Below are 12,118 nucleotides of genomic sequence, written 5' to 3' on the forward strand. Positions count from 1 at the left end.
CACTTTTTATTGTAGATGTTGTGGGTTTTCCAGTATGCTCTTTTCTGTTTTTGCAGTCGAACTTTTTGTGCAGTTTTCTCTCCTCCTGTGGGTTCTAGGACCTCACCTAAGTATTTAAAGAATGGAACTCTCTTAATTTGTCCATATTTTGTAGTCAGTTTTTGAGTTTCAAATTTTGAGCAGATGAATTTGGTTTTTTGGAAGGAAATTTGTAGCCCAACTTTTTCGGCGCATTCTTTGAGAATGTCTATCTGTTTAATTGCTGTGGTCTCGTTTTCTGCTAGAATGGCCACGTCATCTACAAATGCCAAGCATGAAATTTTAATACCATCTTTAGATCTTCCTAGTTGTATAGGCTTCCAGTAATTTTGATTCTTCAGTTCTTTTTCCCATTCTCGGATGACTTTGTCTAAGACAAGGTTGAAGAGGAGTGGAGACAAGCCGTCACCTTGTCTGACGCCGGTTTTGATCAGGAAGGGCTGTGATATTTCACCCAGGAATTTTATCTTAGAAGTTGTGTTTGTAAGCGTTTCTTTGATAAGGTTTAGGGTTTTCGGATCGAGTCCTAGCTCCTCAAGGATAATAAAGAGAGATTGCCTATCGATTGAATCATAAGCCTTTGCGAAATCAACAAAGGAACAAATGATGGGACTGTTTCTGACTGCTTTGTATTTTAGTGTTGTCTTCAAATTGAAAATTTGTTCTGCACAGGATCGGTGAGGGCAAAAGCTAGCTTGGTATTCACCAATACTGTGTTCGAGTTGTTCTTGTGTTCGTTGAAGAAGACAAGCTGAGAGGATTTTATAAGTGACTTGGAGAAGGGAGATTCCTCGATAGTTGTTTATATCTGCCATGTCTCCCTTTTTATGCAGTGGATGAATTAGGGCGCATTTCCAATCTTCTGGTAGTTTTTCTGTCTGCCAAATGTCTGTGATGATTTGAGTGAGTTCTTTGAGGGAATTTGGTCCAAGATTTTTAAGTAGTTCTGCAGTGATATTATCTTCTCCGGATGCCTTGTTGTTTTTCAGTCTATGAATATGTCTTTGGATCTCCTCTAGTGTAGGTGGTGGGGATTCGGGATTTGTGTAGATAGCAGTTTCTTGAGGGAATCTTGAAGAAAGTTCAGGGCAATTGAGGAGTCCGGAAAAGTATCTTGCCAGCTCCTCACAATTTTCCCGATTTGTGAGCGCTAGTTTTCCATCTGGTTTTCTGAAACATAGATTTCGTGAGCCGTATCCATTGATTCTCCCAGCAAAGGTCTTATAGAAGTCTCGTACATTATAGTTACGGAAATTTTCTTCAATAGACTCACACTGTTCCTTGAGGTACTTCCTCTTGACTTGTCTGATTGTTTTTGCCACTTGTCTTCTGGTGTTGTGGAAGTGATCTAGATTTTCTGGGGATTTTTTACTGTTATACTTCAGAAAGGCTTTCTTTCTTTCTTCCAGCGCTTTTTCACATCCAGAGTCCCACCAGGGGTGTTTTGCGTTCTTTTTCAATGGGATCAGTTCTTTTGCCTTCTTTGTAATTTTTGTTCGAAATTTTTCCCAAGAGTCAGCTGGTTCCTTTTCCCACTCCTCCTTCAGATTGGTTTCTTTGATTGTTCGTGTGTCAAATTTCATCATGTGTGTTTTCTTCGGATAGAATTTTTTTGGGGTGAATTTCACTTTAATGCATGTTAAGTAGTGGTCTGAGTCAATGTTCGCCCCTCTGCGGACTTGGACATCATGGATCTCTTTCTGTACGAAATAGGAGATGGCAATGTGGTCAATCTGATATTCGCCGATCTCTTGTATGGGGGACCTCCAGGTCTTTTGTTTTCTAGGTTTTTTTCTCAAAGATGTAGACATTATTTTTAGATTATTTTGTTGGCATAGTTCAATAAATCTCAGTCCGTTTCTGTTGGTGAATCTGTGTGCTGGATATTTTCCTACAGTTTTTTGGTGTTCTTTCTCTCTGCCAATTTGTGCATTGAAATCTCTCATTAAGATTTTGATATCATCCCGGGGAATTTTGGCCATGACATCTTCAAGTTTAGTCCAGAATTTTTCAGTTTGTAGTTGGCGTTTTTTGTTGTCTATGTTTGTGGGTGCATGAACATTTATCAATGTGTATTTCTTGTTGGCGCACTGGATACGCATGGTCATGAGGCGATTATTTATGGAAGAGACCTCTCTAATTGAGCCTAATATATTTCTGTGCACCGCAAATCCCATGCCCAGGAGTGGCGTACCATTGGCAATTCGTTTGTCAGTCTTGCTCTTGAAGATGCGATAGTTTCCATAGTCTATTGTATTTTCATCCGTGAATCTAGTTTCTTGTAACGCTAAGATCTTAATTTTTTGTTGGTCTAGCTCTGTTACTAAGTTGTGTAATTTTCCAGGTTGAATTAGGGTCTGAATGTTAAAGGTACCAATGTACATGGGAACCTTGGGACGAAGTTTGCTTGAGAACTCTGATCGTGATGGCCCGGGTTCCCCAGAATCCGAAAACCCAGTTGTCGTCTGTCGACGAGTAGATTGGTTACCACCTGGGGTAATTCTGTCATTACTCTCACGAATCATGATAGCTTGTAAGTTTTGGTCCAGTGTTTCCACTGGGTGTTTAGAACCAGGGATTGTCAGTTCCTGGAGCATATAATACAGCCGCACCTACTAGATGGACAGACGCTGACCTCGCTGCCGCTCGACTCGAGTACAGACGCATTGAGGATTTGGAATGTGAGATTTTTTTTCAATTATTCTGTTGGAAGAGTCATCGCCGTCGGTGAGAACAATAAGCGTGAAGGGATGGACGTGGTCCACAGCAGTCGTGGTGGTTAGGCTACTACCTCAGGTTCAGTGCAAGTCCAGGTGACCGTCCACCTCAGCATAAAACTGACTCCACCAGCCTGTGTCCGTGCGACGGTGCACGTTCCACGGTCGTTGTACAGCAAGACTCTTGATTCAGCCGATTCAGTTCCTCACGAGCCCAATGGAATCGTAATTGACGACGTCGTTGGGTGAACGCGGGAACATAAAGGGGTCGTCTGCTGCGGAACTCATGTTCAACAACGTGTGCTAAACGGTGTTCTCAGTGGTATTTGCTCCTGCACTAGGATGGTACCCTGTCATCAGATCTGCCACAGATCGCCACCTACACTGTCGGAAAAAGAAATTAGACGTCGTCCATTTTAATCCGATAGTGGCATATACCACATGGAGGATGGTAGATGTACTGATAATAATTTCGGCGTTATCTGCCAACAGATACCGTAGCTACATAGCTACCAGAGCGCTATTATCCTATAATAGGGAATCCTCACTGCCAAAAAGCTCATTTTGGTGCAAACATGTGAAGCAAACAGCCAACTATGCCACGGAAACGTACTCCTGCTTCCAACAGCCAAATGAGCTAGTTTGAAAGGGATAAAATTATGGTCTTCCGAGTGGCGGCGGCAGTTGTGCAACGATGCTGGTATCAGCGTCACGTGAACATTCTCACACTCGTAGACGAGTTTCTGGACGTCCACGAGGCCCAGAAGCGTAACAGGATCGTCGTGTTGGAAGGGCAGCCGTAGCAGATCGTACAGCTATCATAGCACAGATAAGAGGGCTTGTGAGCCGATATATGGCAAAATGAGCTGTTGTGAACTGGTTATTAGCAGTGGGACAGTGGGCACGCACATCTCTAGCTTCTCTTCCACTCACGCCACTGCATCGATGTACACAGCTCGACTGATGGCGTCAGAGGAGCACTCGGAAGATGGAATGGCACGCCGTGGTCTTTAGCGATGAAAGCAGATTCCGCCTGCACGCAAGTGATTTTCGCTTGCGAGTAAGACGTAGGCCTGGTGAGCGCTGTCTCGTAGAGTGTGTTCCTCCAAGGCAAGAGCCCCCACCCCACGCCTTATGGTCTGGAGTGCGATAAACTACAACTCTCGTTCATCTTTGGTGTTTCTGGGAGGGACGCTAATCAGCAGTCCGTACGTTCAGAATGTTTTTAGACTCGGTTATTTGCCGTTATAGCAACAGGGAGGCCATGTGTTGTTCCAACAGGATAACGCTCACCCACGCACTGCCCATGAAACTCAATCTGCTCTGGAAGACGTGCAGCGACTTATCTGGTCAACACGATCTCCAGACTTGTCCTCAGTCCAGAATGTGTGGGGCACAATTGGACGTGAAGTGACTTGTGCGACTCGTCAACCAACAACTCTCACAGAACTACGTGAACAGGTCGAGAAGACATAGTCCAGGGAAGTATTCGCCATCTGTGCGATTGACTGGACGCCAGGGTCGGCGTCTGCCCTACCGTCCGTGGAAAAATGGTTCAAATGGCTCTGAGCACTATGGGACTTAACTTCTGAGGTCATCAGTCCCCTAGAACTAAGAACTACTTAAACCTAACTAACCTAAGGACATCATACAACTCCATGCCCGAGGCAGGATTCGAACCTACGACCGTAGCGCGTCCTTGGAAGCTACACCACGTGCTAATGTGGGTCAATACCTGGTACCACACAATCTTTTTTGCTATTGATCTGTAAATGTAATCGTTTCATGTACTCCATCTACACTGTTTCAACGATAAATCTTGAGTGAACTGGAAACATCTAAAAGCGTGTAATAATTATTTTTCCAGCAGTGTATATTGCTTCACTGAAAGTGCAACTCTTAGACTCCCAAGTTCTGTGATGACTCGTGGACATCCAAGACATTTTTATCTACTCGTGGTTTCAGTGTTCTTCATCAACTTCTCATAGATGTACACGATAGTAGCACTCAAACAGCTTACTAGCTTCGCCGTTTCCGAGCTGCAAATTAGCAGGTGCGGCGCCATAAAAATCTGCCTTTCGTCAAAGTCGCGTCCCCATTTGCAGCCAGAACCGTCGCCAGAATGATTCCCCATTCTTCTCTGCTCCGCGTATATACTTTTCCTAAATTGATAGGCGACTCCATAGAGTGCTGTGTACACAACGACCATATAAGTAAAATTAGAAGGAAGGTCAGCGTTGGCCGTAATTTTGATGATTTATTGAGAGCAAAATCGATTTTCGATAACATAATGATCATCTTCAGTGCTTTTGCGTACAAATTACAGCTCGTACGCACTGGTGTCAAGTTAGTATCAGTAACTAAAGCTATGAAATGATCACCCTAACCTTCCGTCTGCCATCCGACCAGTAGGGCATGGTGTAGATTTGTTGGTTCCTGGGCCACCAGATCTTTAAATTCTATTCCAGCAGAAGTATTTTCTGATGTACAATCTGATGTTTATGAACCAGATGAAGATGAATTCCATTGTAATACAGAAAGTCTAGAGCCCAAATTGTTTACTCAGACTGAGCTTAACGATCTGGTTAGGGACCTGGGCCCAACGAAAGAAAAAGCTGAATTGCTTGGCTCTAGATTAAAATAAAACAACTTATTGGCAGTTGGAATAGAAAGAGAGAGCAGCAATTTTACAAGTTTTTTCACCAAGAAGGTGATTTAGACAGTTCCAGTCTGATGAATGAGTTTGGTATTTAATACAAAAAGGAAGACGCTAGGCTGTTTATTGATTCATCCAAAACTAGTTTAAATGCCGTTTTATTACACAATGGTAACATGTATGCATCTACACCTGTTGGACATTCTGTACGTATGAAAGAAAGCTATGAAGACCTAGAAACAGTGCTAAATTAAAGAGGCTATTCTTCTCATGGTTGGATGATATGTGGCGGTTTAAAAGTAACATGCGTGCTCCTTGGTCAACAAGGTAGCGTTACCAAATTTCCATGTTTCTTGTGTGAATGGGACAGTAGGGCTAGGGCTCAACATTGGTGCAGAAAGAACTGGCCTGTGAGGGAGTGTTTAAAACCTGGTGAGAAGAACATTCTACTCAAAAACCTTGTAGATCCAAAAAATGCACTGCTACCGCCTATACATATAAAGTTAGGCCTAATGAAACAGGTTAGAAAGGCTTTGCCGGAAGAGGGACCATGTTTTGAGTATCTCTGCCAAAGGGTTTCACACCTTTCAGAAGCTGAACTAAAAGAAGGCGTCTTTGTCGGACCTGACATTAGAAAATTGATGTTTGATGTTAACTTTGAATCCACAATGACCTTATAGTCTGATTTAAAGTAGTTGTCACTTGACAGGCAGCGTGCTGCAGGGCTCCCGCCACCAATAAATCAATGGCAGCCGGCGGTGTCGGCTGCCACTGCGTTGCCACTTAGCTCTGCTGAGCTGACTAAGGCATTGTGCCAGCCAGTCCTCAGCGAGCCGTTGTAGACGTGCGGGTGAGAGATTTGAGTGACTTGTAGCTTCGCGTGTTTACGATGTCTGATGAAAGCAGTCGCAAGAGAGGGAGGCCGAGGCTGCACACTCCTCGGAAACCTCCAAAAAGTGGCGGACATGGCGTCGTTATACGCAGACAGGCGCGTGAATACGTGTGTTCCTTAAGGGAGTATTTTGAGAGAGAGAAGGATGCAGGAGGGCCTCTCGTTCCTTTGCATAAGGTGGTGGAGCGAACTGCAGCTGCTCTGCAAATTAGCGAACTATCAGTAATAAGAATCTGCAAGGAGAAATTCACGAAAGAAGGCTCAAGTGACTCATCTAAATTGGAGACACCTGGGAAAAAGAGGCGACTGGAGAAGAGGGTCACAAGTAACTGGACTCTTTTCAGGAAGATGGCATTCGTCGTCAAATATACGCATTTTATTCAAGGAAGGAGTATCCAACACTCAAAATACTACATGCTACCCTCACAGCGGCTGACCTGTTTCAGGGTAGTAAATCGTCTTTGTTACGAGTCTTGGCAGGAAGTTACTAATGGAACGCCAAGATATTGCAGCCTCGCGATGCCACTTTCTTAGAGAATTAGTGGGGACAAATTTTGATGATATCGTTTGGCTTGATGAAACGTGGGTGAATGCAGGACACAGTTTAAAAAAAGGCTGGACAGACGGTACCATCAGCGGAAGTATGGCAGCTCCGATCGGCAGAGGAGAAAGGATAATTGTAGCACATGCCGGAAATTCAAAAGGTTTCATTCCAAATTGTCTGCTGCTATTCTGTTCAAATAAGACCTCCGACTACCACGAAGAGATGAACCACAATACCTTTGTGAAATTGTTTGAAGACTGTGTGCTCCAGAACTTAACAAAAAACTCTGTCATTGTTATCAATAACGCTCCTTATCATTCAGTAATACAAGACAAAGCACCCAAAAAAGGCAACGAGAAAAAACGACATTGTTAGCTGGTTACAGACACATAAGGTGCAGTTCGACAGTAATTTTACAAGGGCAGAGTTATTAGAACTTGTATCGCAACACAAGCCGAAGAACCCGATTTACATTGTGGATGAAGTAGCAAAAAAATACGGGCATAAAGTGCTCAGATTGCCTCCTTACCATTGCCATTTCAACGCAATAGAGCTGATTTGGGCTCAGGTTAAGCGGCATATTGCTGCCGAAAATAAGAAATTTGCATTAACCGAAGCGGAACGCCTTTTGAAAGAGGCAGTTGAAATTGTGACATCGGAAGACTGGCAGAAGGTAGTACATCACGTGAAAGGAGTGATATAGGACGCATGGAACAATGAAGGTATCTTACAACAAAGTGTCGAAGACTTGATTATATCTGTCAATACGAGCAGCGAGACTGATAGTTCCACTGACTCTGACTCTGAATTAAGCGGTGTTTTCGCATTGTCTGATTAATGTGTAGTGTACTTACAGCTTTAAATACTGTGTTTGTGAATTTATTTCGATTAATTCTTATTCTTGTTGTGAGACTAAGAAATACTGTTTGGCCAGTTCTCGTCATCTCCTTACGGTAAGTTAGACTGAATTTTAATTCTATTTCATTTTGTATACACACCAAGATGTTATTCAATGTGTGTAATAGTTTTCGAGATTTGCAATCTAAAGAAGAAAACTCTTCCGGACGCGAAAATTTCTCACACTTCAATAGTTAATGTAACAACGGCCCTAATTAAAATTAAGAAAAGATATTTTATTTGCTTTTAGATACCACTAAGACCGATACTGTACGTAAATTTCAAAATATTTACATAATATTTATAGGAGATAGAGATTTTAAACGTCATACTTGTTTCGAGTTCAGTACTGACAGGGTTGCTTAAAAATGCTGTTTTCAGAAATTTATATACAAGAAACGTGATCGAAAACTTTTAAGGATTCTTTGCTGAGTGCATTATTTTGTTAATCAAGGGAAAAAAATATCTTGCTGTGACACCAATAGTTTTTCAGTAATGAGATGATAATTTAGAAGCTGTTTGCGAAATCGAGAATTTAAATGGTTTCAAACAAATTAACGTAACTCTTGTCCTAATTAAAATTAAGAATATATATTTGACAGATTGAGAGCCATTGTAGAGATATACATCATATGTGGGTTTGAAATTTTTTACTTACTTTTTGTAGAAGATCCAGGCTTTAAAACGATTTTCTATCGCCGGGGGTAGCGATGCGCTGAGGCGGCTGCCTCCAGCCTGTGCTTGACGTGACAACGCCGCAACTTCGCAGCGCAAACGTCAAGTGACAACTACTTTAAATAAGACTATAAATGAGAAAGAAGCATGGGTATCATTCACGCAAGACGTTACAAAGTTCTTAGGACATGAAAAAGACGCAGAATATGTTTCTATTACAGCTACAATGTTAAAGAAGTTTACAACTTTAGGATGTTTAATGAGCCTGAAAGTTCACTTTTTGAACAGACACCTTGATTACTTGCCAGACAATATGGGGGATGTTAGTGAGGAGCAAGGAGAGCCTTTTCACCAGGACATTAAAGTGATGGAAAAACGTTACCAAGGCCGCTGGAACACCAACTTGATGGGGGACTATTGTTCGTCACTTCACCGAGAAGTTCAGCAAGCGACCCATCGTAGAAAAAGCTACACAAGAAGCTTCAAAGAAAGAAGAGAAAGAAAATACAAACCAATTTCAGCTGACAAGTGAAATCTCTAGTGGCGCATGGGTGTGTGGGTTGTCCTTAGCGTAAATTAGTTTAAGTTAGATTAATTAGTCTCATATGACCTTACGACAAATTTCCAAATTTTGAAACCTCTATTAACACATATCACTGTTTTAAGTAGCTTGCTGTAAATACAAACCATGGTTATGTTGTAACAAAGCGTTTCATTATATTCCCCGTTTACCGTATAGCATAGGATTTTTGTACTATATAATAAAAAGCATACTGCTCGAAAACAATGGGTGATACAAAAAAACTAAGGCAAGATTTGGATTCAGCTCGTAAAAATCTATAAAGATCAGCTATCAAAGTAAAAAAAAGTTTATTTTAAAAAATTTTCATTGGCCTGTGTAAATGATAGTTACAAAACATTCTATGAATAGACAGTGCAAATACCTAAACACAAAATTACTTACAGCTGGCGTTTTTTTGTTACAAAAGGATGATGTTATCTTTGAACATGGATATGTTTCCACGCATTTGTTGGATTACATCAATGCTTTGTAAAGATGATTTTATTATCTTTGAACCTGATCATGTTCCCAAGCATTTAGGAGAACAGAGGCACAACATTACCTGTTTCGAAGCTGTGTTGCAGAACTGAACGTTGCACAACTATCTCTCCACATCCACCTAACATGTTCACGAGAAGTCTGTCGCAATATTCTCGCCGTTTCCATCCACTTCTATAATGGACTCGCCTCTTTATATCAGTTGAGAATTTGTCACAAATATGGATAAAATAATTTGGTTTGCTACGAAAATGAGACATAAATGTAACTCAAGTAAGTGCCCTCAAAACATTTACGGCACCTAATGTTTACTCAATCAAATGCTATTTGTCTTACTATGACTCATTTATAATATGTGCATGTTTGAGATTGCAAGACAAAATGATCGATTTACTGCTTCAATCACTTGTTCCGAATGGGTTTCGATGGTCGTGCTACAATGATTTCTTGTATAGCGAAATTTACTTTGCCATGCGCTTGTGTCGTCGGTTTGGCAAACAGTGATGTGACGAGAAGATTGTATATCATCTTGCATGCATGACATAGTGGCATACATGTGTGATCCGCTGTGGCAGTATACGACGAGTGTATACTGCCACAGGTAAACAGTATGTACAACTTCAGTATACATGTAGAAATGTATATGACCCTTTTTAGTGCTGTAAATAACGATAAAATTTCATGACATGTGCATGACGAAGTATAACGTTCTTGTGATATTATTGCTTGCCTAATAGACCACTCACATGCATGACTTTTCTAATATCACGATATAAACCATGTTTATCCACCTCACTATGATGATATAGCCAGTGAATCACTGAGTGATATTTAAAATAAAAGTCTCTGAAGGAGTAAACATGCGTATATTACATAATCAGTGGAAGCCTCTAGAAAAGTCTTTTATGGGTAATGTATTTGTTACAAATAGCTTGATTTTCCCAAATTAATGTTTCTTTTCGAATCGAAAAGACGACTGCTCACAGGGGAAAACTGCAGTGAAACATTAAGTAGAGCGTTTAAAGTTAAATTGAATCTATCGGAAATTAAATTACTACCCTCTGCAGATCTCTTCGTCTCCCCGGAACTAGTGTACCTCACATCAATTTAAGCCTGTTTTATGTCTTGACCTCCCTCCACAGTTTTTATATCTCACACTTCCCGTCATTAGCAAATCAACCTGATGTTCTAGGGTGGCAATCGACCCCTCATTTTGGTCAACTTGTGCCATAAAGCCCTCTTCTCCCCCATACGAACCAGCTTCTGCGGACACAATCGGTAACATACTTGTGCAACATCACAGTAAAATTCTTCTTCCCGTCTCTTGTTTGAAATGCTTGTCGTCTAAGTTTCATTTCCACGCAAGGCTGCGCTCCAGACAAATACACTGTGGTGAGGACAGTTAAGTGACGCCTCCTGGTATCATGTTGTACCTCGTTTCGCACAGCGTAGTACAGCAACTCGACGTGGCATGGATTCAACAACTCGTTTGAAATTCCCTGCAGAAATTTTGAGCCAACTGTCTTAACTGCAACAATCGTCGTACGTCCCACATTGATTCCTACGGTTATTTCACTCTGTGTTGCTTGTCTGTTAGCACCGACATTATGTGAAACGCCGCTGCTCTCGGTCGTTAAGTTAAGGCCGTCTGCCACAGCGTTGCCCGTGATGAGAGGTAATGCCTGAAATTTGGTATTCTCATCACACTCTTGGCACTGGTGATCTCGGAGTATTGAATTCCCTAACGATTTTCGAAATGGAATTCCCCATGCCAGTAGCTCCAACTACCATCCCCAGTTCTAAGTCTTAATTCCCATGGTGCGGCCATAATCGGAAACCTATCCACGTGACTCACATAAGTACAAATGAGAACTCCGCCAACGCAGCGCCCTTTTATACCTTGTGTACGCCATACTACCGCCATCTGTCAGTGTACATACCGCTGTCCCATGGCTTTTGTCACCTCACAGTAGATTAAGACCCATAAAAGTACTGACACCGCAAAGTAGGCTGGATGGTTATGTTTTTACACTATGTAACGTTGGTGGGTATGATATCACGTGCAAATCTATCTTTTTTCTTTCCGTCAGTCTTGTGCGAGTTTTGATGCTGCCCACCACGAATTCTTCTCTTGTGACAACCTCTTCATTTCAGAATAGCGCTTGTGCCAAACATCCTCAATATTATTTTATGCATATATTCCAAGTGGTTCATGGTGTGGGTTCCTGTAGTCATGTCCTAGTTCATGAACCACAGGCAACGTATGAGTGGCCAAGTAAGTGGTCCCGACAGTCGGGATACCAGTTACTTTGGAAGATGGCTGGGCATCTCGGACATATTCTGGGTCGTGGTCACCAAGACTACCAAATCCACCGGTTAGTCCCTCAACCGTTAGGGGTAAAAACCAATGGGACGCGGGGCAAGTAAGGCTAGCAACCTGCTTCCCTGGTACTTTAAATATGACGCTGGTAAACAATCAGAGCAAAATGCCTCGGACCTTTGGAGGTGACGGAGTCCCACCTCTAACTGACAAACCAGGGACTCCTAAGATACGACTTGGCAAACAAATGGTAATGAGATGGGGAGCTATTAATATCAATGGGGGCTACTCTGGGAAGAAGGTAGAGCTGGCAGAGGC

This window comes from Schistocerca serialis, chromosome 9 (assembly GCF_023864345.2).
Source record: "Schistocerca serialis cubense isolate TAMUIC-IGC-003099 chromosome 9, iqSchSeri2.2, whole genome shotgun sequence".
Classification (NCBI taxonomy): domain Eukaryota; kingdom Metazoa; phylum Arthropoda; class Insecta; order Orthoptera; family Acrididae; genus Schistocerca; species Schistocerca serialis.